At 43.7% G+C, this 26883-nt stretch overlaps 2 long non-coding RNA genes across 4 annotated transcripts in view; one reads left to right on the forward strand and one right to left on the reverse strand.

Annotated features, from left to right (window-relative positions):
* Nucleotides 1-664: 664 nt before the first annotated feature.
* LOC311598766 overlaps nt 665-26883 on the reverse strand; it is a 40362-nt gene continuing 14143 nt past the window's right edge. The window contains exons 2-4 of one of the 3 annotated variants that reach the window (XR_014779662.1): nt 20281-20337; nt 17904-18025; nt 665-2193 (exon numbers count right to left, since the gene is read on the reverse strand). This is a non-coding gene — a long non-coding RNA (uncharacterized lncRNA). Of the gene's footprint in view, nt 2194-10715; nt 11249-17903; nt 18026-20280; nt 20338-26883 lie in introns of those variants that run through there. The other 2 variants (XR_014779663.1, XR_014779664.1) reach the window with 2 other exon arrangements.
* On the forward strand, nt 23146-25699 carry LOC311598767. The gene is made up of 4 exons (XR_014779665.1): nt 23146-23277; nt 23822-23911; nt 25276-25308; nt 25514-25699. It is a non-coding gene; the product is annotated as an uncharacterized lncRNA (long non-coding RNA).

Here is a 26883-nt window from a genome sequence, read left to right on the forward strand (position 1 = left end):
CTAAGGAAGGGGAAAAACTAACCAATGTTTCTTTTCGCAGTTTGAGTGCCAAGGGAGAGGACCGTGCTGTGGAAGATGAAGCTGCATTTGTCCCTCTTTCTGCTGCCTACAAAACTTCCCAATTGAAAAGGAGCTGGAAGTGGGGCTGGAGAGATGGCTCAGCTGTTAACAGCACTGGCTGCTCTTCCAGAGGACCCCGGTTCAGTTCCCAATACCAACACAGCAGCTCACAACTGTCTGGTCTGTAACTCAAATTCCAGTGGATCCGGCATATCTGTATGCCAAACACCAAACGTACATAAAAATAAATAAAAAGAAAGAAAAGGTGCTAGAAAGATAGATCAGTGGTTAACCGTGCTTGTTTCTCTTCTAGAGAATGCAATACACAACTCAAGTCCAGCCCCAGGGACTGGTACCCTACTCTGGCCTCCATGGGCACCGTATAGAGTGCCTACTGCTTGCAGAGGACACAGGTTAGATTCTCAGTACCCACATCAGATATTCATAACCGTCTGTAACCTCTGACACCCTCTTTGGAGGCTCTACAGGCACCTACACTTACAAAGGGAGGGAGCGAGGGAGTGAGAGGGGGAAAGAGTGGGTGGGTGGGTGAGGAAGGGCGTGGGTGGGAGGGAGGAAATTAAAAATAATAAGAACAATTCATTAAAACTTTGAGATTAATAGCCAGGCAGTACTTTAATCCCAGGACTTGGGAGGCAGAAACAGGTGGATCTCTGAGTTTGAAGCCAGAACCAGTTCTACCACAGCCAGGGCTACACAGAGAAACTCTGTCTTGATTTGTTTTTTGTTTGTTGGTTGGTTTTTTTTTTTTTTTTCACGACAAGGTTTCTCTGTATAACAGCTCTGGCTATCCTGGAACTCCCTCTGTAGTCCAGGCTGGCCTCGAACTCACGGAGATCTACTTGCCTCTGCCTCCCAAGTCCTGGGATTAAAGGCGTGCGCTACCACCGGCCGGTCCGGAAACCCTGTCTTGAATACAAAATAAATTTTGTATTCATGTGTGTGTTGTCTGTGTGTGGGTATGAACATGCCACCCCGTGTGGCGGTCAGAGGACTTTTGGAAGCTGACTCTCTGCTTCCATCATGTCATTAGGCTCGGTGGCAAGTGCCTTTATCTGCAGGACCATCTCCCAGGCCCAGCACATTGTATTTGAAATCACCTGCTTCCATTTCCCATTCCGTACTTCCTTTTGCACTTCAGCTGGTTGTGGGTTTTCACCTGATACAGCAACCAGAGTAATTTCCATTGACTTTAAGTATACACTCTACGGGACAGCCTGTCTCCAGACCTTTCCTCTCTCCACTGTGGAGTGCCAGTGCAGGGTCCCTCAGCAGTCAGGACCAGTCATTGTAGGCACAGCAGCAAGGCCCTCCTATGCCTGTCGCTTTGAAGGAGACCACAGAAACCAATGTGGCTGACAGAACAGCGCACACTTGAAGAGGGCATTAAGAGAGAGAGGCTCCCCAATGCAGTGAAGGCTTCCGTCCTGCATATGGGTTCTGTCCTTGTCGACTTTGGGTCTTGGTAACAGAGTTCACTTTTTTTTTTTTACTTGAGTCATCTCTGTGTTCTCCTGTTTAATATTGTACTTATCGTATGTGTGCGTGTGGGCTCATGATGACATGACAAATGTGTAGAGATCAGAGAACACGCTGTGAATTCAGCTATGTCCTCCCACCATGTGAGAGGCACAGGGCTGCGTTCAGGTTATTAGGCTTGGCCGCAGCTGATCTACAATCCACTGTGCTGTCGGCATACTTCTAAAATCTGTATTTATTTTGGGTTCCTTAAGTCTTTCCCTACTCTACCTCAATCCCTTCCAACACCCCAACACCAGGTATGGGAAAAAGAAGGTTTGGAAGGAGAGGGGGTGTAGTTTTCCTTAGCTGCTTCCTGCTGTTCAGGGTCTTCAGATTCCTTGGGGCATGTCCAATCTCAGACACGTCAGGTATTGACGTCTTCTCCTCACACTGCAGTAGCAGCAGCCAGGAGCAGCAGGGGGAGCGCCAGCAAGCAGCCTTCTTCTTTCTCAGAGCCCTCCCCGCCCCCCAGTCTCTCTTTGGGTCTGGCATTTATCCCCATTGGCAAAGACCCAAAGATCATGCTTCCTCTCAGGAGGCAGTTATCAGCTGTGGACAAACTGGAGCAGCCGCCATATCCCACACCTAGGACTAAAACAAAACATGCTTACATGTAAGCCAGAACTTCCGCAACACTGAGCTATCCTGCTGTCCTGTTCTCCTCTTAGTAAACAAAGCACTTTAACTGTAGAAACTGTCTGGACTCTGTGGGTGCTGGTGACCTTGCTGCACTAACTCTTAAGGGGACATTGGCCTGTATGTCGTTTTGTATATAACCCCAAATCTGAGGCCTCCCAAAGACAGCTGACATGTTAGGACAAAGTGAAATCACAATTCACTGCTCAGAAGTCAAATAAAATATAATCGCATATACATTTATGCTAATTAAACCAGCACGGTAGAAGACAATCCCGAATCAATTCTTGTTATATTTCACATATCAGAGTGGTTCACTAAATAAAGAAACAAGCCAGCACGGTATGAAGGACCAGTTTTTACCTACAACTACCAGGTATTTACACATATTTTACAAAGAGGCTGGCAAGATGTCTGAGCTGATAAAGACCCAAATGGGAGGAGAAAGGAAACCAAGTCTCAGGAGTTGTCCTCTGATCTCTACATAAATGCTGTGACGTATGTGTGCATGAAATGTTTTACAGTGAATGTTGTTGGAGTTACTGGAGATTTTCACTAGATGGCACTGTTTACATTTAGTTTTGTTGTTGCTGTTGTTGTTGGTTGGTTTTGTTCTGTTTTTTGAAGACAGAGTTTTTCTGTGTAGCCTTGGCTGTACTGGACTCACTTTGTAGACCAGGCTAGCCATGAACTCCCAGTGATCCACCTGACTCTGCCTCCCGAGTGCTGGGATTAAAGGCGTGTACCACCACACCCGGTGGCACTGTTCACATTTATAAGCAGAGGACTTTTTGTTGTTGTTGTTTATTTGGTGTTTTGTTTTGTTCTTTGTTTTTTCGAGACAGCATTTCTCCGTGTAGCCTTGGCTGTCCCAGACTCACTTTGTTGACCAGGCTGGCCTCGAACTCATAGTGATCCACCTGCCTCTGCCTCCTTATAAATGCACATTTGTTCCTTTACATTTTGGTGGAACCAGGGCAGCTCCCCTACTGTTTTCCATCTGCTCAAGAGAGTTCCTTTCTCTATCAACTTAAAACATCTATCTAGACCTAAAAACCATCTTAACCCCTAAACAACTAGAGATTGATTTACATTCAGAATTTTTGGACTCACCAAGATAGGAAAATGTTTTCTACAAGGTGGCCAAATACAAATAGCCAAAACACTATGAATGTAACATTAATATAAATCCTGATTGTTTCATGGTTCTTCTTGCTCTAGGTAGTTTATTTTATATATGTATAATAATATAAATGTACATGTAAAAACAAAAAATATTTCAAAAATTAGAGAGAGAGAGAGAGAGAGAGAGAGAGAGAGAGAGAGAGAGAGAGAGAGAGTTCCTTTCTACATTTCTGGGATCCGGATAGTCTAGGGCTCCCTGGAACTTATGGACTATGGTGGAGGTCTTGTCACCCCTGGCATCATTTCCTGTTCTCCTTGCTAGCTGTCCTCTGACCGTACTGAACTCCTGCAGTTGCTTAATTTCATCTGCTTGCTCCTCCTTGGAACCTCTGACATCTTCTCTTCTGGGAAGGCGCTGGGCAGGCAGTGATGTCATCCTCCTTAGGTGCTGGCTCTGTTACTTCTCAGAATCCCCTGGGCGTCCCAAGCACTGCTGCCTTCGTTACCTTCCTAGCACCCATCGCCCTCCAACACACTGTATAATTCACCCATCCATTTCTGTCTCCATTAAGATATGACATCTTGAGCAGGGCGTGGTGGCGCACGCCTTTAATCCCAGCACTCGGGAGGCAGAGGCAGGTGGATCACTGTGAGTTCAAGGCCAGCCTGGTCTACAGTGTGACTCCAGGATAGCCAAGGCTAACACAGAGAGACTTTGTCTTGGGGGGGAAAAAAGATATGGCATCTTTCTGAAAGGATCTGTTTCAGTCTCTACTCTATCTCCCCCTGAACCTAATGGGCACTAGTGGGCTCTTGTTAAACAAACTGCAAGACAAACAAATACCACATTCCATGCTTTCCATTGAGGACGTGAGGTTAGGTACTGTGTTGGGGCGGGGAACCACAAAAGGCAAAGTGATCTAATATCAAAGTTTTATTTTCATTTTATTTGCCGTGTGTGTGTGTGTGTGTGTGTGTGTGTGTGTGTGTGTGTGTGTGTAGCGTGCTCGTGTGAATGTGGAGGCCAGAACACACGTGCTCTTGACTGCTGAGCCATCTCTAGTGCCAGATTTAATTTTTAATTAGTTAACTTGTACAGGGGTCAGGGTGTGTGCCATGGCATTCGTGTGAAGGTTAGAAGACAACTTTAGGTTGCTGTCCCTCCTTCAGGACAGTCTCAGGGATTGAACTCAGGTCCTCAGGCTTGCTGGCCAGCACTTTAGGCCTCTGAGCCATTTCATTAATTCCTGGGTAGCTTTGGGGGCTAGGCTTTAAGTAGATTTAAAAAGTAGTTTCCCCTGGAGTCACATCTCAGGAGAGCTGCCCTTCCACATGAAGGCACATTAACACCCTGTGCTGCGGCCTCTGGGGGAGCAGCCAAGTGGAAGAGGCGCCTTGCCAGATGGCTGGGCAAGCTTCCTAGAAGCTGAGCTTCAGATAAGTTCAGACCAGAGGTTCTCAACCTGTGGGTCAGGACCCCTGTGAAAACACATATAACAGCAGTAAAATTAGTTATGAAGTAGCAATGGAAAAAATTTTACAGATGGGGGATGGGGTCAGCACACATGAACTGTTTTAAAGGGTCACAACATTGGGAGGGTTGAGATCCCCACCCCCACCCACCCCGCTCTAGACCCTTAGTCTTGACACCAAGGGAGTAGAAAGAGCAGAGACTAACTGCTTCTGCCCTACACCTTCTCAGTTCTGAGCCACCGAAATTAATCTAATAAATGAATGTTAAGCAGCCAGGGAGAACTTTAATTTGTAAGTTGTGCATTCATTTACTTTCTTTCTTTCTTTTTTCTTGTTTGTTTTTTTGTTTTGTTTTGTTTTATTTTGTTTTGTTTTTTTCGAGACAGGGTCTCTCTGTGTAGCCTTGGCTGTCCTAGCCTCGCTTTGTAGACCAGGCTGGCCTTGAACTCACAGCGATCCCCCTGCCTCTGCCTCCCAAGTCCTGGGATTAAAGGCGTGCGCCACCACGCTCAGCTTCATTTACTTTCTTATTTATTTGTACGTGTTTGTATGCCCCTGCCACAATGCATGTGTGGAGGTCGTCAGTCCTCTCCTTTTACCATCTGGGGACTGGGAGTGGGACTCAGTTGTGAGTTTTATAGTTGGCCTTTACCTGCTGAGCCACCTTGACAGCTCTCAGATGATTGTTTACACTACATTCTCATGTGGAAGTTATACCACATTGCATTGGCCAACAGCACCCCCATCCCATTGCTTCTATGTTTCCTCTGGAAACCCTGCCCAAACCCACACAGTAGGTGCTCACTACTTCTCCAAGAACTGGGGAAATGTCACCTGGGTACTTGGATCCAAAGCAACTATCAACATTTTAGTTCCTGTGCGACAGAAGATCCACGTCAGTGACCATGGCCATTAGTGTCCGTCCTCTAGACACAGGGAAGTTTTGTTTCATTTTGTTTTTCAAGATAGGGTTTCTCTGTGTAGCTTTGTATGTCCTGGAACTCACTCTTGACCTCCAACTCAGAGATCCACCTGCCTCTCCCTCTTGAGTGCTGGTATTAAAAGTGTGCACCACCACTGAAATTTGGGAGTTTTTGTTGTTCTTCGAGACACAGTTTCTCTGTGTAGCTTTGACTATCCTGAGCTCGCTCTGCAGACCAGGCTGGCCCTGAACTCACAAAGATCCACCTGCCTCTGCCTCCCAAGATCCGCCTGTCTCTGCCTCCCATGTGCTAGGATTAAAGGTGTGCACCACCACTGCCCAGTGAAATTTGTATTTTTAAAGAAGCTGTTGCCAGGTATAAGAAAGCGCCAGGAGCCTGAGAAACTCATACACGTTCTATACAAGTTACTTGGCCCAAAGTGACTTGTCTCTAAGAACCACTACACCAGTGGGCTGCTCATCATTCATCTAACCAACCAAGAACTCCATTTCTAACACCCCAGGTTCGCCCAAAGCCCAGTATCCTTTGGTACCATCTGTTTTGTTAAATGAAAGGGGAGTCCTTTGTATGAATCTCTGGTGGCCTTTGAGGAACTGCTTAGCCCAAGATCCTCCTGATAGCGTTTGTGCCTTCAGGCTGACTTATTCTTGACTTACACAGCAGCCTTCAGCCTTCTTGAGAAACAGCTGAACTAACCCCAGAAACAGATCAAAACAATGAGAGATACAATAAAGGTTTGATCTTTGCTGATAATATGTTTAACTACTAAAGATGTGGAGGATCAGGCCGGGTGGCGCACACCTTTAATCCCAGCACTCGGGAGGCAGAGGCAGGCCTGGTCTACAAAGCGAGTCTAGGACAGCCAAAGCTACACAGAGAAATCCTGTCTCGAAAAACCAAAAAAAGAGGAGGAGGAGGAGGAGGAGGAGGAGGAAGAGGAGGAAGAGGAGGATCTTACTCCCAACCAACACTGATTGTGGCCCCCTTCCTGACTGGCATTAAAGAACAGCATCCAAGGTTGATCTAGAAGTCAAATTCACTTATTTTACTTTTTTCATTTATTTAGTGTGGGGGAGGTGGAGTTGGAGGTGTTCTCTGCCCTTTTGGAGGTCAGAGGACAACTCTCTCCTTCCACCTAGTTTTGAGGTAGAGTCTCTTTTTCTTCTTCCCCTGGCCGTGCTCTCAGGGTAACTGATCCATAAGCTTTCACAACCTGAGCACTGGGATTACAGATACTTGCTATCACAACCTTCATTTTTAGTGGCTTCAGGAGACCTAACTGAGGTTATTAAGCTTGTGTGGGATGCGCTTTTACCAGGTAAGCCATCTCTCAGGGCCTCACATTCATTTTATTCTGAAAGGCCCTGTAGGAAGTAGTTCAGGGGAATCTTCTACTTGTCAGACCTGGTTGCAGCACACATCACAGGCATCCCTGTTCCAGCAATCACTCACAAAGTGCAGCTTCATCAAATGGAAGTTAGAAATTCTAGAGATGCTACTGCATGGAGGGAAAAAAAAATGGAACTATCACTTTTGAGCAGAAAACCAGACTCCATGATTTGTTAGACTTATTTGACAAGAAGTGATTTCACCTGGAAGGGGGGGGCTGAATCCTGTCGGGTCTGATCCAGCATCAGTGTCCGGTTCTTTTGTTCTGAAAATATATAATTTCTCATAAGCATCATAAAGTCCTAAAACTATAAATGCATGAGGTGTGCAGGATGCACAGAACAATCAAGGCTGGTTCTGTAGTTTGTATTCATGGATATATAAACTTAAGTTAGCAGTCTCCCTTTCATCCTGGTATGTTTCACTTTGTCCTCTTTCAAAGAGGAAGTATAATGCTACCATTACCAAAGAACATACAATCATCATCTAATTGAAATCAAAACAAGATTGTATAGTTCTATGGCTCCTGATGTATAGGCCAGGTCGATACCTGTTTCCGGAGAAAGTGTATTCCATTTTAGAGACAAGCTGATTGCCCTGAGCAAAAGAAAAAGCATGAAGCTTTAAATAAACCTATGCATACCCTAGACATCTTATACCTGGGTTTTTACATTTATTGCAGATGTTTTTGTCTCGACTTTCACCCTTTAGTTCTAAATGTCCTTCTCTAGGCTCTATGGCACCTGATGGATAGGATAGGCTGCTACCTGTCTCCTGAGAAAATGTATCTCGTTTTAGAGACAAGCCGGTTGCCCTGAGCAAAAGAAAAGGCATTAAGCTTTAAATAAACTTTATATAAACTCTTATTTAATTTAGAGTTTATACATACCCTAGGCATCTTATACTTGGGTTTTGACACTTGTTGTGGGTGGTTTTGTCTCATCCCTTCTCTCCATAAGGGATGGACACTTTTAAAGCATATGAATTATAGCTTTTGAGTTTCTGGGACCTAACTAGGCTGACATGTATTTTGTCACCATAAGTCCTCTGTGTCTCTTTGCATCAGGTGACTGCCACCTGTCTCCTTTGAAAGTGGCTCATGTTTAGAGGGATAAGCCGGCTGCCAGAGCAATGACACCTCAACTCAGCATACAAAAGCTTTTTGACACAGGAGGCATGCAGCTTGTATGTCCTTACATCAACCAACAGAACATATCTTTTAGGCCAATTACCCTTTGGCACCAGTTCTCCCAATGGAAGCTCCACTTTTAAGGAGATTGGCTGGCCATTTTTAGAGCAGTGACATCATTTTACCTTACAGAAACCTAAGGTTGATGTGTATGCATCCTTTAGATCAATAAGAACATATAATCCATTATTAACAAAAAGGAACATACTAAGTAAATTTAAGGAAAAATTTGTCAGTTTAAATCCTAGGCTGTCTCTCCGAGCAACTTCTCTTATCCCAGGAAATCATGCCCTGTGGAGACCAGGCTGGTCCAGAACTCACAGAGATCCACCTGTCTTTTTCTCCATTGTGTTAAGCTTAAGGGTGTGTGCCACCACTGCCCTGCACAAATATTTCATCTCATTTCCAGTCAAAATCTACAGAAATCTCAAGTAAAATTCAAGAGCTTTCATGCTTTTATTACATTTATAATAGCTCTCTCCTGTTGAAGTTCTATTGAGGCAATTTCTCACATCCATTACAATAGCCTGGCTTTCTTTTCTGTTGAATGGTTTGAATTATTAATGACAGACTCAGAAGAACTTTGCAAGATCACTCCCTGTGAGTCACATCTGCAGGAAATCTTCATTGAACAAAGTGGAGAGGCACGAATACTAAGTGGCTTTCTGGAAATTCCTCATCTCTTATCAATGTTTTATTATTGATGAGCATAACCCATCCTATGTAATTGTCCTTGATTTTATTTTCCCTCTGAATCAGGAGACCACCACTGCAATCTACTAACACTGAGAAAAGTTGAAAACATCTTATGAACTTATTTCCATATAGTTTATATTACACTGCAAGCCTAGATTTCACTGAAGCAAATAAGGTTGATGTAATATAAACGGGAGAGGAAAAAAGTAAAGAATTCCCTAGGTAGGTAATGACGTAAAATAAATACCATGGACAGTACGAGGGTAGATAAGAAAAAAGGAAGCACACTGGAATTCGGTCGGGGTGCTTATTTTAGGCAGAAGGGAAGTAGAGGGGAGGATTAATATAACACAGACCATAAACCTTAGAGCAATAACAACAACAACAACAACAACAAAACCCTGGAGATTATATTATTAACAAAATAGGCCAACTACATCTGGGTGTGGTGGAGCAAGTCTTTATTCTCAGCACTTGGGAGGCAGAAGCAGAGGCAGGAGGATTTCTGTGAGTTCCAGGACAGCCAGGATTACATAGAGAGACCCAGTCTAAAAAACAAACAAACAAACAAATAAATAAATGAAAACAAATAGGCCCACTGCAGAAAGGTTTCTGTTTTGGGAAGGAAACTGTTGACCACGTCCAGATATTATCTTGATGCTTTCGGCTGAACACTAAATTGCTCACATTCTTCCAATTTGATATATTTCATTTGCATGGGCTCTTCAGTAACAAACACCTAACAATAACACTTTTCCAGGTTGACATGAGGACATTACTGCTTAGCCTCTCACTCATCTCTGAGCTGTGAGTCACAAAACCTCAACTGAGAACATGTCTCGGTGGCCAAAGCTGTGGGAACTTTTCTTATTTAGTGATTGACGGGGGGAGAGCCCCAGCCTATTGTAAGTGTGCTATCCCTGAGCTTGTAGTCATGGGTTCTATAGGAGGGCAGGCTGAGCAAGCCCTGAGGAGCAACCCAGTAAGCAGCACCCCGTCCATGGCCTCTACATCAGCTGATGCCTCCAGGTTCCTGACTGTTTGAGTTCCTGCCCTGATTCCCTTCAATGACGGACTACAATTTAGACATGTAAGCCAAATAAACCTCCTCAACTTGCTTTTGGTCATAGTGTTTCATTACAGCAACAGAAACCCCTAACTAAGCCAAAGCTTGTCTAAGTAAGGGTCTTATGGCTGTGATGAGGCACCACGAGCACAGCAACTCTAATAAAGGAGAAGTTTAGTCCATTATCGACATGATTAGAATCACAGCAACACACAGGCAGACATGGTGCTGAGAGCTCTATACCTTGATGCACAGGCTAGAGGGAGAGACGCCACACTAAGCATAGCGTGAGCATGAGACATCAAAGCCTACCTCCACAGTTACACACTTCTCCAGTAAGGCACCATCACAAAGCCCTAATGAATGCTATTGTTTCGAGCATCTACTTGTGTGTTTCTATGTGTGTATGCTGGTGGAGGGTAGTAACAGGGCGCTCTCTCCTTTGACCATGTGGGGCCTGGGATCAAACTCAGATAGCCAAAAACTGGCAGCTAATACCTTTACCCTCTGAGCCATCTCATTGGTCCTGGTCAAAGCATTTTAATATGAAGGTCGTACAGGGAAAAGTCTGTACTGCCATTTTGTTGCACAGATCAGCAAAATGTTGCACAGGCAAAAGCATAATGTCACTGTCTGTGAGCTTTTATTTATTCTTTCTAAGTATCACGTGTCATCTCATGTGTCTGTTTTCAGCAAAACATCACATGCCCTCTCCCAAGACAGCATCCAGAAAAATATCACATGACACAACTGAGTTGTTTGTTTTCTTTCTTTCTTTTCTTTCTTTCTTTTTTTTTTTTTTTTTTTGACACAACTGAGTTTTTAAAGAAACCAGAAACTTCCACTGCAAAAGGCTATTCTGTGCTGTGACTGACTGCATGTTACACCAGGAATGTTGGCTTTTGTTAGCTGTCACCCATGTTGGTGTGTGGGGTTCTTCAGTGACACAGGTACTGGTGACTCACTCACGGTCCTGTAAGTAACCTCAATAAATCTATTGATTTATCAAACTTGACTTGAATTGAGGCCTCTTTTTTTTTTTTGTCTGTGTTTGGTGCCCTCTTCTGGGGTGAATAAATATTACTCACATCTTTCCAGGAAGTTATGCAACAAAGTTCCTATGTGCTCCTGTGGTCAAGAGAAGACATGCATGAACAGATATTGTGAGCAAAACTGTACATTGGAACAAAATATGTAAACTGAGTTCACTATTACATCATATAGGAATCAGGCCTGTGATCTTACTTCTGGAATAATAAGAGCTATTTAAAGCCAGGCAGTGGTAGCCCACCCCTTTAATCCCAACATTTGGGAGGCAGAAGCAAATGGATCTCTATGAATAAGAGCCCAGCCTGGTCTACAGAGCAAGTTCCAGGACAGCCAAGGCTACACAGAGAAACCCTTTCTTAGAAACAAAACAAAACAAAAAACCCTGAACGCATGCTCAACTTCAAATAAGAGCACTAACTGCAGATTGTGCCTATTTGGGGGCTGCTGAATTCTTACACACGCACCTTTCTGATGTTAGGAACTGCAGTGGAAACTACTGCAGGGTATTTGACCCCACAGTGATCCCTGAGATTATGAACTGTAAGATCCTGTCTTTGGTTGATGTAGCTGAGCCCTAACACACACCTTTAATTCAAGAGCTTTCTGTATGCAAGATTTAATAAAAGTAACCCAAGGTCAAGAGGTGGAGCAAGAAACCAGCTGACAGGGATTAAGGAGGAGGAGGACTTTAGTTAAGGCAGTGTGTAGAAGAAGAAAGAGCTCTTGGACTTTTAGATTTTTAGCTCTTGAGCTCCTCGGCCTTTGGCTTTTTGGGCTTTGATCTGGCAAGTCTTCGGCTTTGGGTTTTCTAGCCTTTTCTTCCTGGGCTGTCGGCTGAACAATGAGTGTTTTAGGCCTTTTCCATAGGATGTGAGCTGAGTAGGAAGGTCAGCTGGGTGCTTTCTCTGCCTCTCTGAGCTAGCAGGTTTTCACCCCAGCATCTGACTCCTGAGTATTTATTGGTAAAACAGAATGATTAGGAGTTTAACTTAAACAACAGGAAACCTATGAGCAAATTTGATGACAGCCTTGTCACTCATACATACACTTTGGTTGATTTTATGGCAGGTGTTTTATTGGCAGTGAGAGAATGAGTTTCAATTATTCTTATCAGTTAGTACAATTTAGGTGAATATAATCTTAATGTTGCCTCTAAGAAAAACCTTGCCGGGCGTGGTGGCGCACGCATTTAACCCCAGCACTTGGGAGGCAGAGGCAGGTGGATCCATGTGAGTTTGAGGCCAGCCTGGTCTACAAAGTGAGTCCAGGACAGCTAAGGCAACACAGAGAGACCTTGTCTCGAAAAACCAAAAACCAGCCAACCAACCAACCAAACAAACAAAAAACCTTAAACATATTAGATGACATGACTTTAATTAACTAATTAATTTTGTTTGTTTTTGTTTTGAGGCATCGTCTCACTATGTATCTCTGGCTCCCCTGGAACTCACTGTGTAGACAAGAAAGGCCTGGACTTCACAGAGATGTGCCTGCCTATGACTCATGAATGCTGGGGTTAAAGGCGTGTGCTACCATGCCTGGCTAATTTCTTTTTTAAAGCAGACTGTGTATGTGGATGTGTGTGTGTGTGTGCGCGTGTGCGTGTGTGTGTGTGTGTGTGTGTGTGTGTGTGTGTGTGTGTGTGTGTGTGTGTGCTTGTGTGTTCAGGCTCCCACTTGCCTCAGCAAGGTGAGGGGGTCAGAGGACAAGCCTCAGGGGTTTGCATCTTGTTGCCTCAGTGTCTCTTATCTCTGCTGCAGAGCTTTGCAATCCAGGCTAGTGGCTCGAGAGCATCCAGGGACTTCTCCTGCCTCCACCTCCCACCTCACTGTTGGAGTGACAGATATCACCACATAAGGCTTTGCACTGGGATTCAGGGATGGGAGCTTCTTTGGCCCTCAGGCTTTCCTGAGGAGTGGTTTTACCTGCTGAGCCATCTCACCGGCCCAACAATGTAATTCCCAATGAGCCGCCTAAAATTTCTATGTGCACTTTTGGGGGGGGGTACTGTTTCTTAAGCTAAAGGAACCATCCCAACTTTTATTTATAAAAACCCATAGTAATGAACAGGTAATAAATAAAAGCATATCTATAATTAACTTGTTGGCTGTTGGTGAGCATTTCAAAATTGACTGCACCAAAAGTTCAGGTCTAGGAGGAGAAGGCAGAACATGGTGGGTACCAGTCCAGGCAACAGGCAGGCACCGGAATAAAATAAGGCCATTTCTATTGTACTAATATTACAACAGTCGTTTTCATAGGGAATTAGAAGACAATTTACAGTCTAAATTTTCTAACATTCCTAATTGTATTTTACTTTTTAAAAAAGATAGACACTCCTCCATAGCCAGGGTGGCCTCAAACTAACATAGATCTTCCTGGCCCTGCCTCCCAAGAGTTGGGATTAAAGGTGTGCACCACCATGCCTGGTTCTAAATTCTTAAAGTAAACACACTGCAAAATGTTTCCTCCTAATCCAGATAGGGTTTCTCTGTGTAGCCCTGGCTGTCCTGGAACTCACTCTGTAGGCCAGAGTGGCCTCAAACTCAGAGATCTGCCTGTGTCTGCTTCCCAAGTACTGGGATTAAAAGATGTGCCACCATGGCCCATCTTTTTTTCTTTCTTTTTTTTTTTTTTTTTTTTGGTTTTTCAAGACAGGGTCTCTCTGTGTAATCTTGGCTGTCCTGGACTCACTTTGTAGACCAGGCTGGCCTCGAACTCACAGAGATCCACCAGCCTCTGCCTCCCAAGTGTTGGGACTAAAGGCGTGCACCACCACACTGGCCCACCATAGCCCATCTTATAAATGCTTTTTAAAAACCATAAATATATATCTCCTCTTCAAACCAATGCTCTTGCGCTATGCCACCAACCCACCTGGGCTTGGGAATCTTTTCTAGTAAGTTACTGGACATCTGTGAAATGTATTTTAATATTTTCCTTCTTCTTCTTCTTTTTTAGACAGAGTTTCTCTGTGTAGCCTTGGCTGTTCTGGACTCACTATGTAGACCAGGCTTGCCTAGAACTCACAACAACCCACCTGCCTCTGCCTCCCAAGTAATATTTTCCTTTAATGTCCATATCAACTAGGTTTAAATTATCATAAATGTTCCTTTCTATAATGTTTGTATAAATCCTTTGTCAGATATGTGTTAGACAAATGCTCTTCCAGTCCCTGGTTCTTTTTCATTAAAAAAAAAAAAACAAAACTAAAACTCTGAAGGCTAGGAGTGAAGCTCAGTTGGTGAGTGCTTGCTTACAACACAAGGCTATGGGTTTGGTCCCCAGGACCTCATCATCCAAGTGCAATGGGAGTACATGTGTGATCCTAGCACTTGGGAGACAGAGGCTGGAGGATCAGAAGTTCCATGCCATTTCTATCCACATAAGTGAGTTCAAGGGCAGCCTGGACCACATGAAACCCTGCTGAAAGCAAAATAGGACAACAAAACTTTAAAAAGTATTCTAGTAAATTTTAAATGTTTAATGTTTACTTTCTTTTTCTTTTTTATTTATTTATATTTATTTGGTTTTTTGAGACAGGGTTTCGCTGTATATATTTGGCTGTCCTGAACTCACTTTGTAGACCAGGCTAGCCTCGAACTCACAGTGCTCCACTTGCCTCTGCCTCCGCGGTGCTGGAATTAAAGGCGTGAGCCACCAACACCCAGCTCGTTTCATGCTTTTGAAAAATGATTTATTTATTTATTTATCATTTATACAGTATTCTGCCTGCACACCAGAAGAGGGCACAAGATCTCATTGTAGATGGTTATGAGCCAACTATATGGTTGCTGGAAATTAAACTCAGGGCCTTTGGAAGAACAGACAGTGCTCTTAAACTCTGAACCATCTCTCCAGCCACATTATGCTTTTTTGATGTGTTCTGTTTTAAATTTTTTGGCACACCACAAAATAAAACTAGAGTTTTGTTTGTTTGTTTGGTTGGTTTGGTTTGGTTTTTGGTTTTTTGAAACAGAGTTTCTCTGTGAACCCTTGCCTAAACTCGCTTTGTAGAACGAGCTGTCTTCGAACTCACATTAATCTATCTGCCTTTGCCTCCCGAGTGCTGGGATTAAAGGCATGCACCACCACGCCCGGCTCAAAACTAGCTTATTTTTTTAAAACAAATATTTTTACTTAATTTTGCTAATGCATATGATTTAAGTTGAATAATTGCTTTTTAAATTTATTCAATTTTTATGTACATTTTGCCTGCATGTATGCCGTGTATCACTTACAGCGCTGGCGTCCATGGAGGTCAGTAGAGGGTGCTGGATCCCCCTGGAACTGAAGCTACAGATAGGTGTAAGCTGCCTTGTGGGTGCTGGGAATCAAATCCAGGTGTTCCCAAGGAGCTATGAATGTGTTTAGCTGCTAAGCCATCTCGTCAGCCTGGAATAAGTTTTGTGTATGAAAGAAAGCTCAAGGTGTGTGAAATACATGAATATCTGGTTATTTTAGCACCAGTTTTGAAAACAGTTATCCCTTCCCCATCCAGTTACCACAGAACAAATGATGATTTCAGGTATCGCACTGAGTGTGTAAAGAAAAAAAAAAAAAAAAGACCACGTTCTTTTACACAGAGCAAGGTAAGGGCCAAGTGATTACAGTTTTTCTTCAATGCTTGAGGTACGTGAGTCACAGGGAGAAAGATGGCCAAAACATGGAGTCAGTCAGTGCCAAACATGACGGGACATGATAGCTAGGTAATTGAAACTATCACATAAGTTAAAATCTGGGTAGAGAGTACAGCATCATAGTGAGGGCTGTTCCCCAGGGTCCATTAGTACACCCAGCACCCCCAAGGGCCTCATGCATTAGCCACCTTAGATAACGCAAAAGCCAACAGGAAGCACTTGCTCCTTTGAAATTGGCCCCTCTGCCCTGCGTAGAGCAGAAGGCTCCAGGGCTAAAGGAGTGTGGGAAATATGAATTTCCACACTTCCTGTGACAGATGTGTCATTAAAATGTATGCGGAAAGTAGCAACTAATGTCAGAATAACTTATTGATCAAGGGGATGTAATTCTTCTACATCTATGAGTTCCAATATATATTATATACATATACGTATATGTGTAAAATAAACATCTGTTAAGTGGGATATTTATATCCTTAGAACAGACTATTCAAATGTACTCACACTCAGCATTATTCAACTTAAATTTGTTTATATGCACTTTATCATAGTGAACATCTGTGAATTAATAATTGTGTCTTTTTCTTTTTTTTCCTGAGACATGGTGTTAGCCTTGGCTGTGCTGGACTCTCTTTGTAGACCAGGCTGGCCTCGAACTCACAGCAATCCGCCTGCCTCTGCCTCCTGGCTGGGATTAAAGGCATGAGCCGCCACACCTGGCTTCGATAATTATGTCTTTAACCATTTTCATATTACAGATGAAATAGCTGTTTAGATACAACATTTTTAGAAAGAAACTATTATTTGCAAACTTCCTCAAATTGATATATTTCTCTGTTTATTTCTGAGATAAAGTATTACAACTTGGGGCTGGAGAGATGGCTCAGAGGTTAAGAGCACTGACTGTTCTTCCAGAGGTCCTGAGTTTAATTCCCAGCAACCACATAGTGGCTCACAACCATCTGTAATATGATCTGATGCCCTCTTCTGGCCTGCAGGTGTACTTGCAGGCAGAACACTGTATACGTAATAATAAATAAATGTTAAAAAAAATATTACAACTTGTCAAAACGTTTACATAATTAGAAAATCAATTGTCAGATATTAATGAAGACACACACAGACATGGTAAATAATTTCTTCTTCATGTATTTAGATATTGATCTTTTTTCCTTAATCTATGCCTGATGAGGACCATACGGCCTTTTAGGATATCATCAGAGTCTCTTCCGTGTGATGATTTTTCTATGTGACTTTCCTTTGCAAGAGCAGTGCGTGCTCGTAACCAGTGAGACTAGCCAGCCCCTTTTCTGTCAATTCTAACTCTGCTACAGGTGAGGCAAAGGTACAATGAAAACTATAAATAAATCCATCTTCACATTTTTATTATTTAAGGTACATTTTTTAAAACAGGGTCTTAACATGTTCATAGAAGCCCCAAGATGGGAAACAAACAGACAAATCTCTCCACTGATAAGAAGTACAAATTTCAGGCGGACGGTGGTGGCACACGCCTTTAATCCCAGCACTTGGGAGGCAGAGACAGGCAGATTGCTGTGAGTTTGACCAACCTGGTCTACAAAGTGAGTCCAGGACAGCCAAGGCTACACAGAGAAACCCTGTCTTGAAAAACCAAAGAAGAAGAAGAAGAAATTTCAATATGTTCATGCAAAGAAATACTTGACAAAAGAGAATAAACTACTAACAGACAGAAACACACACAAATCTCAAAAGCCTTATGCTCTGTAAAACAGGCCACACCAAAGACTATATATAGTTAATGATTCTACTCATAAGATTTGAAAAGTCTCAAGTATCATTGCCATGGCAAGCTGGTGACTGGAGAGAAACTTACTGTAAAGGGCTACACGGAGTCTTTCTGAGGGGCTGAGACCCTTCATACCTCGATTTGGGTAGCAGGAGCCAATTGTACATATTTCCCACAGCCCTGTACACTGAAAGGTGTCAACCTGATTTCTGGTTGCTACACCTCAGCAAAAGTGATTCAGATTTCAAAAGAAAAACAAAACAAACAAACAAACAAAAAAACAAGAAAAACCAGTCAGACAAAACTGGAGAAGAGATGTACTCACCTTGGGGACCGAAATGGCTCAGTTCTCCAGCATCGCCTCTCTGTCAATCTTCTGAGCAGGCACCAGGTGCCACAATTCCTCCTGGCTGACTTTCACGTTACATCCTCAAGTGACATCAAGGCCTGTAACAGCACATGTCTGTTTAATCTGCCTACTACAATCTTTGGGTTTTTGTTTTTTTTGTTTTTTTGGGTTTTTTTTTTTTTTTTTTTTTTTTTTTTGTTTTTCGAGACAGGGTTTCTCTGTGTAGCCTTGGCTGTCCTGGGCTCACTTTGTAGACCAGGCTGGCCTCGAACTCACAGCAATCTGCCTGCCTCTGCCTCCCGAGTGCTGGGATTAAAGGCGTGAGCCACCACGCCCGGCTTACAATCTTTGTTTTTATCACCTGAAAAATGGTGTTGAAAACTCCACTTTGATAGGTTAAGGACTGATCACTAACAAGATATTAATTTGCCTCAAAATCACTTACTACAAGTAAACTTATTTCCCTTCTATACTGTAATGGACTATACTGACATTTTTCATTACTTCAAATACAAGTTTTAATGTAGTCCCTTTTTATATGTATTGATTTGTTTTGCTTATTTTGGATTAAAATGTTCTAGAGAAACAATTCTAAAGGAAATGTTGAGAATGACAGTGACAGTATACTACAGCGTACCTAATGGGCACTGAGATGGTTTATGATATATTAGTTATTAGACCAGCATAGGGCTGGAGAGATGGCTCAGCGGTTGGGAGCACTGACTGTTCTTCCAGAGGACCCAGGTTCAATTCCCAGCACCCACATGGCAGCTCACAATTGCCTGTAACTCCAAAATCTGACACCACAGACATACAGTGCACATAAAAGAAAAAGAAAAGAAAAAAATAGACCAGCCTGGTCCCAGTGTATGATGAGACACACTGACTGAAGCAAAAGAAGAAGCCAGAAGACATAAATCCACAACTTTCTAGTCTGGAGTCAAGAAACATCTTAACTGAGTGAGGAAAGGCTGGACGCAATGTCACAGGATTAGCTAACTGCATGGCCCCGGGGCTCACACCACAGAGAAGCACTCAGTAAAACATACTTGAGATCAATGGTAAAGACTAAAGAGGTGGCCGGGCAGTCAGGAGTGATGCCGTTCTTCAGAGGAGCAGGGTTCTTAGCACTTAGGCAGTTCACAACTGCTGGTAATTCCAGCTCCAGGAGAAATCTGATGGCCAACTCTGGCCACCATGGGCACTGCACACATATGCTACACTGCACCATGGGCACTGCACACATGTGCTACATTGCACACATGTGCTACACTTACATATATACACACAACCAAAATACTCAAACACATTTAAAAACAAAACAAAACAAACAAACAAACAAACAGCAGAGTGCAGTGGTGTGCACCCTTAATCCAGTACTTGGGAGGCAGAGGAAGTCGTGTCTCTGTGAGTTTGAGGCCAGTCGGGTCTACAAATTGATTTTAAAAATAAACAGCTGGATGGTGGTGACACACACCTTTAATCCCAGCACTCAGAAGGCAGAAGCAGGTGGATCTCTGAGTTGGAGGCCAGCCTTGTCTACAGACTGAGTTCCAGGACAGCCAGGGCCACACAGAGAAACCCTATCTCAAAAACAAAACAGTCTGGTCTACAAAGTGAGTCTAGGACAGCCAAGGCTACACAGAGAAACTCTGTCTCGAAAAAAAAAAAAAAAGACTATCAATGGTAATATAGCAGAAAAAGAGGCATAACCTACTACAAATTGTGACTATAGAAATAAAAATGGATAAAATATTAGAAAAAAGCCTTGGGGAATATGTCTAAAACAATTTATCACATTTATTAGGCTTAGAATCTATGTAGCAGTTCAAGATATCATTAGAAAATGTGTATGTAAAGATTAATATACATGCATAGATTATATTACAGAATTACAGATTAAAGGATACAGCTGCTCTTCTTCAGTGACTTTACAAGAGGCACTGTACACAATTGGAGGTACACTTATTTTTTTTTTAAAGATTTATTTATTTAAGTATACAGTGTTTCATCTTCATGTATGCCTGCCCACCAGAAGAGAGCGCCAGATCTCACTGTAGATGGCTGTGAGCCACCATGTGGTTGCTGGGAATTGAACTCAGGACTTTGGAAGAGCCGGCAATGCTGTTAACCACTGAGCCATCTCTCCAGCCCCTGGAGGCACACTTAGGACCAACGTGAACTCTCAGCAAACTGTAGCCAGAGAGAACTCTCCTCCCCTAACAAAGGGTAACCTGCACTTTCCACAGAGACTGACTTGGTTTCCAGTTTTCCTTTTCCAGTTATTGCATGGAACCTCCTAAGCCTCACAAATTCCATACATTTCAAAGTAGGGGATGAACAAAGATCTCACCTGAGGTGTGTTCATTTCCTGAGGCTCTTGGTAGCATACAGAACCATGAAAGCCCACCTGGGGAGACAGAAAGTGGACAGGTTGACAAGGTCTCCTAGACTCACTCTCCCAATATTTTATACCCAGACGCAGGGGAGCTTTAAAGATGAGCCCTTTAGACCTTGAAAAGGCAGCAAGAAGAGTCATGGGCAGACTGCAATATATCTATGCAACCCTGAAATGATAATGGGACATAAACCTATTTTAATGAAAAAAAAAAAACACAAACCCAAACTTTTCTAGATTGAATTAACAAATTCAATGCACATGCCTTCCAAGATAATAAAATAAGGACTACTTCAGTTAATGTATACCAAAGGCTCAAACACTGTTCGTTCATTAAAATTAACTTAGTGGGGGGCTGGAGAGATGGCTCAGAAGTTAAAAGCACGTGTTGCTCTTCCAGAGAATCTGGGTGCAGTTCCCAGCGCTCCCATGAGATAGCTCCAACTCTAGGGGATAATGACGCCTCTGGCTTCCAAGGACACTTGTACTCATGTGCTCGTATCACATGCATGTACACACCTACACATAATTAAAAATAATGAAAATAACCCTTTAAAAATTGACTAGCAAGGTATAAGGCTGAGCCACTCTGAATGTACCTGATCATGTCTGGTCCAAAGTTAACTTGGGAAGATACCTCGTGTGGTGGGTCATTTATCCTTGACATAGATGCTCCATAGAAAAATCTACAAAAGGAGACTTTTTTTTTTTTAACAACCTGAACTTCTGGGGCTGGAGAGATGGCTCAGTGGTTAAGAGCACCATCTATTCTTCCAAAGGACCTGAGTTCAATTCCCAGCACCCACACGGCAGCTCACACCTGTCTCTAACTCCAGTTCAAAGGGATCTAACACCTTCACACTAATGCATAAGAGATAAAAAAGTAGCCGGACGTGGTAGCGCATGCCTTTAATCCCAGCACTCGGGAGGCAGAGGCAGGTGGATCGCTGTGAGTTCGAGGCCAGCCTGGTCTACAAAGAGAGTCCAGGACAGCCAAGGCTACACAGAGAAACCCTGTCTCAAAAATAAAAAAAAAAAAAATAAGAAATAAAAAAGTAAATAAAAAATTAAATTTAAGCCAGGCGGTGGTGGCACATGCCTTTAATCCCAGCACTTGGAGGCAGAGGCAGGTGGATCACTGTGAGTTTGAGGCCAGGCTATACAGAGGGAAAAAAAAACCAAAAGAAAAACAAACAAATAAACAAACAACCCTGAACTTGAAGGAATAAAGGTCCAGAGGAGGATGCTGTTGAGGAGGAGGAGGAGGACCCGGGGTGAGAAAATAAAGAAGTCAGAGAGCTGGGGTCAGGAGGTCTGCATGACCTGATGACTCATGCCAGCATATTGATTAAGCACTACACCATCTTACATACGATTTTCAGGGGGGGGAAACGGGACAGGGTTAGCAGAAAACTATACCACAATGGGACCAAGTCAGCAGGAAGCTAATCAAGGCATGTTGTACAAGTGCACCACAACCAAGCGGCCTTGGGACTGACAACCATAACCGGTTAGTGGGGAAGAGCTGGGTTCCCAGGATCTGCAATTGCAGCTCTCGCAAGCGTCCTCGGCACTAGGCCATTACCAGCTTTGCCAAGCATGTTCTTGGTTTTAGATATGGAACTATGTTCCTTCTCCATTTACCAGGGACTCAGGGAAAGCCTTGAAGCCTAGCTCCTAATTTTTATTCTTTTTTGTTGGTGCTGGTGGTTTGTTCGTTTGTTTGTTTGTTTGTTTTTGGGACAAGGTTTCTCTGTGTAACTGGACTCTCTTTGTGGACCAGGCTAGCCTCGAACTCACAGAGGTCCACCTGCCTCTGCATCACAAATGGTGGGATTAAAGGCGTGCACCACCACCACTCAGGAAGATGAAAAGGAGAGGGCTTTTGTTTTTTTGTTTTAACAGAATGAGCTTCTAAAACCTTCAGGTAAGATTCCTTCGGGGACTCACCTGGAAGACAGTGTGTGTAGTTTTCCTCCTACTGTCAACTGAATAACCCTTGCGAAATCAGCAAACCTTTTACGTCTAGGCTGTTGAAAGTTCCCCAGAGTCAAAGCAGGGAACTTTGGAAAGCTTGACCTGTAACATAGTCCTGAGATTCTCCAACACCGGGGTAAAATCGTGAGTGTCAAATGCTGTGACACTGTGTGAGAGAATTAGGGTCCCTGCAGAATGGAGAAGAGACAGCGGAAAGCCCTCTTCCTTCTGCCCGTGTGTCCACCTCTGCACACCAGCTCTGCAATGGCATGCATTTCCCAGGCAGCAGACCCTGGGCCTCCTGAGCACTCCCTGCTGTTCTGCCTGCTGCCCTACATCTCCCGCGGTGGTGGCTCTGTGGAGGTGCTGCTTCCATGCCTGGCTCTTAAGGAGCCGGATGACCAAGACTGGCTTCTGATCTAGGAGCCTTTGTCTTCAGGCTCTTGTTTTTCTGCTCTGAGAGGAGTCCTGAAGGTTTTTCTTCCAGGTGAAATGCCTACACACACGGGCTCTCCGCTCCCGACTCCTCAAGAGCTGTTGTTTCAAAGACCTATAAAATAAATTCATACGCTGGAGAAATGGCTTAGTGGTTAGGGGCACTGGCTACTCTTTCAGAAGTCCTAAGTTCAATTCCCAGCAACCACATGGTTCAATTCCCAGCAACCACATGGCTCACAACCATCTATAATGAGATCTGGTGCCCTCTTCTGGCCTACAGTTGTACATGCCAACAGAGTACCATATACATAAACTAAATAAATCTTTTTTTAAAAAACAAATTCATTTTAAGGACAAGTATCTGACTGTTGGTATTCATTATGACCTTAGGCCACAAGAGGGAGACAACATTCCAGAAAGGGCCAGAGGATGGGAAGAGTACTAGAAACCCCACAACATGTCAGACGGGAGCCTATGTGCAGTCACTTCTGGTTACATCCCTGTCAGCTGGGGCCAGCTGCCGCAATACCCTCTTAGGTAGGTGTTACACCAGATGACCAGAAGTAAATTACACCTGTCCCAGCACTTTAATTCTGACTTAAATCAGCTCTCCCACCTCCAACAACCTGAACCTCAGTGTTTGTATTGTTGGTTGACATCTTCATAGGCATACAGGATGAATGAGGAAAGAACTAACTTCTCTGTTGGGTGGTTGATTTGAGACAGATTCTGAGGTGGCTCAGGGGACCAAAAGCTGCTTGCCCTCCTTTAGGGTGCTTGGATGCCAGTTCCCGAAGTGAGAAGGTGGTAGGGAATTTAACTTAAGGCCTTTGAGCTACAGTCCCAGTGCCTCAGTTACTTCCGCTTTGTTTTTGTTGTTGTTGTGTTGTTTGTTTGTTTTGGTTTTTCGAGACGGGGTTTCTCTGTGCACCACTACCACCTGGCTAACTTTTGATGTTAACGGTTCCACTGACCTTTTCTCACTTAGATCAGATTCGCACGAGTCATCCAGTGCTAAAAACAACCTGGTGCCCTCTCCCAGGGTGGCAGCTGTCTCTTACTCAGGCTGTTGGCTTCACAGGCGCTCACTTCGCTGGCGATTTCCAAACACCATGAGGCATTAAATCACACCTTCGTCATGTCCTTATGAGAAACTAGACATCTTACTCAGGTAACTCGCCTTGCACGTGACATCTGGGGCTGTCGTGGCTTGCTCTGGTTCTGGAGCTCTGGGGTCTCATGGCCGACCTAGCTACTGGTCCTGTCTGCGTGTTAGGCGCCGCTGAGGTTACAAGCTGGTCTTGTGGCGCAGACTCGGCTCATGGTCCATCCCGAGCAACAAGCTGGGAGCCTCTCCACCAGCCTCCCGCCTAAAGCCTACAGGTGTTTGAGGATATTGCGGGTGAGGGAGCAGGCCCAGGAACTTTCTCATTCCCTCCCAGACCTGAGGGTTTCTCTGCGTTTTTGGAACTAGCTCTGTAGAACAGGCTGGCCTCAAACTCACAAGAGATCCACCTGCCTCCATCTCTCAAGCGATGTGATTAAAAGTGTGCACCACCATAGCCTGGCTTTTATTATTATTTTTTAATACAGGGAATTAAACTAATAACCTATATGTGCTAGGCAAGTGCTGTACCACAGAGCTATAGTCTCAACCTTTTACATTTATTAATACACTCCACTGTAAAGTATTGTGATTGTTATTTATCGTCATGACTCCGTGGCTTACTGAGGGATACAGCCTCCTCCTCCCAGCATCACAAGCGAGTATTATCCCACATATCTCACATATGGCCAAGCAAGGACAAGAACCAATTTAAATTCAAAATATAGTCTCTGGGGCTGAGAAGATGGCTCAGTCAGTAAAGTGTGTGCCACATAAACATGAAGACCTAACTTTGGGCTGCCAGAATTAATAAAATAAGTTATTTTAATAAATTATTCTTAAATAAATTATTAAAAAATAAAGGTAGGTGTCCCAGCGCTGATGTCAGCCTGCACACCGCATGCACACACCTACACAAATGTACATGTGTGCACCCTACCACCATTACTGCACACAAATGGAATGCGCACCATTTCTGTTTCACTTTTTGTTTGTTTGTTTTGTTTTGTTTTTTGAGGCAGCGTTTCTCTACAGCCTTGGCTGTCCTGGACTGACTGTGTAGACCAGGCAGGCCTCAGATTCCCAGTGATCCACCTGCCTCTGTGCACCACATCTGAAGCACTATAAAAATGTTAACACTGTAATGAGAAGTGCCGAGCTGTGCTTATGAGTGGAGCTGTGGCAGGGTGCAGGCTTCCCTGAGCACAGTGCCCGCGGCAGCTGCTCCTTCACCTCCTAACAGAGCAGAGCGGTTCCGTTTCTTCTCCTCCCCACAGCATTTCAGTCTCTGTTTTGCTTCTTCATAACAAGGGATCCTAAAGGATACGATGTGACATCTCGATGTGGTTTTTGGGTTCTATTCCTTTAAGGGTTAACAGTTCTGAGATTTTTTAATGAGCTGATTAGTCATTTGTGTATCTTCCTTGCAGGTACGACAATTTGAAGTCCTCGCCTACTTTTGAGTGAGTTATTATAGGTGCTCATAATATTTATATTTTGAAATCCTAATCCCTTGTGTGACTCTGTTTGTAGATAGGTTTATGAGTAATTAAGGCTAGTGAAGCCACATGGTAGCTGGATGGATTGGTGTCCTTATAAAAAGAAAAAGAGAGGCCGGAGGGTAAGCGCTTTTCTCTTATCTGCTCCTCCCTGACCCCCTGTCAGTAGAGAGGAAAGGTCATGTGACGACATAGGGCGAAGGCAGCAGTACGAAAAACAGGAGAAAAGGCCACCAGAAACTAATCTTGCAAAACTTCTGAATTTCCAGCCTCCAAGACTAAGAACATAAATTTCCGTTGCTTAAGCCATCTGTCTGTGGTATTTGTTATGGTGACCTGAGCAGACTAACATTCATAAGAGAGAAAAAAAAAAAAGACGAAAAATTGGTCCGCATAAATCCACTTGTTCTGAGGAATATATTATTAAAAACCAGGGAAGGTGTCCGGCTTAGTGTGCAATCCTCTAATCCCAGCACTTGGGAGGCAGGCAGATCTCTGTGATTTCAAGGCCAGACTGGTCTACATAGTGAGTTCCAGGCCAACCAGGGTTACATAGAGAAACCCTGTCTCAAACAAACAATAGAATAAACTGGGTATGACAGCGCATACGTATAAACCTTTGGGCTCAGGGAGCTGAAGCGGGAGGACAATAAGTTTGATATCTCAGTAACATGGTGAGGTCCTAAAGAAGGGGGGAAGGAGGGAGCAAGGGAGGGAGGGAGGGAAGGAGGAAAGAAGGAAGGGAAGGAGAGAGGAAGGGGGAAAGGGACAGAGCAAGGAAGGGAGGGATGGAGGGAAGGAGGGATGGAGGAAGGAAGTCTATTTAGAAAAGCATAGCCACAAACCTCCAAAGGAATCATTATGGAATATAGAACTCTGTAAATCAGTAATAAATATGGGGAGAAAAGAGTTAAATGGGCACTTCTCCCAAACAAGCAACATGCTTATTATTTTATCTTATTTTTTAAACATGCTTATTATTAAATATTAAAAGAAGGCAAATTTGCAGGACAGTGGTAGAGCATGCCTTTAATCCCAGCACTCGGGAGGAAGAGGCAGGTGGATCTCTGTGAGTTCGAGCCTAGTCTGGTCTACAAAGTGAGTCCAGGACAGCCAAGGCTACACAGAAAAACCCTGTCTCGAAAAACCAGAAGGAAAAAGAAGAAGAAGAAGAAGAAGAAGAAGAAGAAGAAGAAGAAGAAGAAGAAGAAGAAGAAGGCAAATTTAAACCAAATTGAAATAATGTTACAAGCCTAATGCAATGGATCGGATGTAAGAAGAAATAATGATGTTATTGAATGCTTGTAAAGATGTTGAGCTTGGGCCAGTAGGATGGCTTTAAAGCATAAAGGTGCTTGCTGTACAACCTGATACCCTGGGTTTGGTCCCTGGAACCCATGGTGGAGAGAATCTACCCCTGAAAGTTGTTCTTTCACCTCTACAGGCCCATATGTGTGCACCCAAGCATGCACGAGGACGCACGCATGCGCGCGCACAAACGCACACACACACAGAGCAATAAGAAGAATAAATAAAATC

This window comes from Acomys minous (assembly GCF_964271855.1).
Source record: "Acomys minous genome assembly, chromosome: 5".
Classification (NCBI taxonomy): Eukaryota; Metazoa; Chordata; class Mammalia; order Rodentia; family Muridae; genus Acomys; species Acomys minous.